General features: G+C 29.1%; 1 long non-coding RNA gene across 1 annotated transcript; it reads left to right on the forward strand.

The window, feature by feature from the left end:
• The first annotated feature begins 496 nt into the window (after positions 1–496).
• LOC140059584 (uncharacterized) lies at positions 497–1,248 on the forward strand. The gene is made up of 3 exons (XR_011847232.1): positions 497–545; positions 833–897; positions 1,044–1,248. It is a non-coding gene; the product is annotated as an uncharacterized lncRNA (long non-coding RNA).
• The last annotated feature ends 2,359 nt before the right edge of the window (positions 1,249–3,607 follow it).

Consider the following 3,607-nt stretch of genomic DNA (forward strand, 5'->3'; position numbering starts at 1 on the left):
CTACGTAGGCCTAAATCAATTTTATGATGGTGCAAATAAAATTAATTCTATTTCATAATTTCCAACCCAAATCAGTTATCATAATATGCGACTAACAATATTTATTCTTTTCAGGTTAATCAAATGTATTTTTATCTTTTCAGATATTGGAGTTTTTCTATTTTTCTTTTTGAGATTTCCTTTTTTTATCTTTCAATGAATAACAATAAAAACGCTATTATAAATTCTCGTGGTATTGGTTACCTTATTTGTAGGCTCTTTATTTTAATAAACGGTAACCGTTTAAAAGAAACATAACTGGACCCATTTTGATTGTAATATAAAAATACAATTTCCATTCATTTTCTTGTTATATTTTTCAATTTTAATAACTGGTAAACGTTTAAAAAGAAGTTTTGATTGTTTCATATATCGATTTAAGTGACGAAATGTTACGTATGCCTAAATAAATAATCAAATGTATTTTTATCTTTTCAGAGATTGGAGATATTTTTTGTACCAATAGAATTTAACGTTTCCACGTAAATACATTATATCATAAGTAGGTACGTCTTACTAAAACATTTACTATCCTGCAAACTAAGACAATATAAAATTACTGTAATAATCTTTGTTTTGTTTAGATTGGTACAATTAAAAATCCCTGCATTCTAATTTTATTTTGTACAGATTACAGATCAACAACAGATTACGTCATCAGATTATGCCAATACTATATACTTGTTTATATACTTATTTCTAACCTCAATAGTGACGGAAGCCTCTAACTAAATTAAAAAATCTAAGCAATATTTAAAATATAATTTTCAGAATTTCTTTTGTTTTTTTCTAGACTGAAAAATTAACGTAGTGTATGCCATCGTTGTATAAAAACTGTATCAAATACATCACGTAAATGTAAGTATAAGACCAACAATGTAGAGTCCATTTTTATAATAAACAATTTTGTTTTTAATGTTTTGAGACATTTGTGATCTACAATACATAGGAAATGTGGACATTTAGGCATATAATTGCTGTATTTTATTATATTTTTTTTATAGATTGAGAACTTGGACAACGGCGCGACAAGAACCGAACAACGGCTCGACAAGAACCGGACAACGGCGCGACAAGAACCGGACAACGGCGCGACAAGAACCGGACAACGCGCGACAAGAACCAGACAACGCGCGACAAGAACCGAACAACACCGGAAAGGGTACGGCAAGAAGCGGAAAAAGTACGAGACCGCATTGGCGGTCAACGAGGCAGACGATGACAAATATATTGTGTTCTAATTTTGCAATTATGATAAAATAAAAATATATCTTATTTTAATCGAAGTAAACACTTTAAAATGTCCATAATTCATCAATACAACTATACTAACTTGCTTAATCATTTTTTTCTCCTCCATTTTTTTCTAATTCACTAATTCGTTTGTACTACTTGTTATTGTTGGCTTTCATGTAATGGTATCCCTCTTCTTATTTTACATCCCTCTCCATATCACCTTCCTATGTAAGTAGGCTAGATATGTAAATACTGTAAGTCCTATGTATGCAAGTTTAAGTCCAGGTATGTAAGTGTAAGTAAGAAAGTAAGTCCATGTAGGTAGGTCATGTATGCAAGTAGATCATGTATGTAAGTAGATCATGTATGTAAGTAGATCATGTATGTAAGTAGATCATGTATGTAAGTAAGTCCAGGTATGTTAGTAGGCCAGGTAAAGTAGGAGAGGATACCATTACATGTCCGCTTATTGTTTAAACTTGTGTGTTACCAGCTAATTTTTTACTATCATTTCACTTTATATCTTCTTCATATTAACAGCACTGTAATATTGATAACTATTATAATACCTATCATCTATTGTCTATTGATCAGGGAAACTAAACATAAATATATTTATATTTGTTGATTGATATTAATAAATATTATCAAATATCATTATGAATACTTTATGCCTATTGCTGTTTTTATTGATTCTAACATTATTTATTAAATATATAATATTTTCCAAATACTTGCCATTTATAATTGAGATTAAATTGTTGACAATGTTGACTGCAAGGTTTGCTCAACGTTGTAAAATCACAATATTATTATCATTATTTCGTAGTTGTAAATTATTTTAATAAAAAATATCCAGTGTGAATGTCTGGTAAAAGTTGTCCATTTGTTTAGAACCCAAATGATTTCATATTATAAATAAAGAACCAATTTTAAAAAGTGTATAAGTAGGCCTACACAATTATTGTAAGGCCGGTTTGTTTCATTGTATGTACCTCAATTTACCTCCACGTAATATCACATTACATTTATTACTACAGGCAGTAGAGTCATTCCAGAAACTGAAAAGAGCGGTAAATTAAAATATAAGAGCCCTTTTTGTATATAACACCTAATACAATGTTTCTATGTGCTTTACACAAACAAAGATGATCCATAAAATATCCTAAAATAACGCCAAAAAAAGGAAGTAAAGCAGAGCACTTTGAAGTATTCAAATTCAAAAAGAAGGAAGGAGATGTTGCTTAACCACTAACAAATCGATTGATGTTGCCTATTTAATTATTATTCCAAAGACGAGCAGATGAAAAGATCTGTTGCCATAGAGGATTAAACTACAATATAAAAGAAAATAATAATACATTCTAATAACTCGTTCATAAACACTTGCTAACGTCAATAAAATAATTCATCTTTTATTGAAATCTCTATTCTCCATTGATGTGTTTTAAATGCTATATATAGTGAGTCTGTAAGAATTGAATTGTGGTTTTTATATTTTCTTTCATCATCAAAATCATTTAAATCAATGTATCAATCCAAAATATTATTTAAATTATTTAAAGAATATTAGACAATCATCGACATTATTCACGTATAAATTCATACACTTATTTTCATTTCGTTTATTTTCCACTCTTCAAATGAACTTATTTGATTGATTATTTTAAAATGTAAACATCAATTAAGTTTTAAATTAATTAATATCAAGATAAAATAATCATAAATTAGAAGTTCGGAAGCTTGTTATGTCTTCACAATGAGGCATTCATTCTATTTAAAGTGATTAATTGAACGTTTATTTACAGATTATTTTTTCGACGTAGTTAAAGTAACTAATTTAACGTATATTTATGTCTAAATGATGCGATGTTTAACTATAATTTAATATCGTTATTGTCGTTATATTACTTTAGTAAAATAATTAAAATAATCCGTCTTTTTGTAGCCTAATGATGATATTATAATCACTCTAAATCAAACGCTACAGACAACCGCTTGTACATAATTCTATTCGTATTAAGTATGTGTATAGGCCTAATCAATTCCGGTAAAATTAAATTCTGAATGTATATTTTATTTATACAAGTCTACTAAACAGTTCACACTATTTATTTTATATTTAAAAATGATAAATTATTCACAATTTGTTTTACCATTTACATGGCGATTTAAATCCGTGTACGTTTCGACGCCTGTCCGATTAAAATCGCGCGCTCCCATCATCACCAAGTCCATCTCGTCAGGTACCAGCACAGCTCTCGAACCACCAACCACTACAGCAAACCTACGTACGTCTGACTCTCCGAGCCACATAAGAACTTACTGGAAG

Source organism: Antedon mediterranea, chromosome 9, assembly GCF_964355755.1.
Source record: "Antedon mediterranea chromosome 9, ecAntMedi1.1, whole genome shotgun sequence".
NCBI classification, from domain to species: Eukaryota; Metazoa; Echinodermata; class Crinoidea; order Comatulida; family Antedonidae; genus Antedon; species Antedon mediterranea.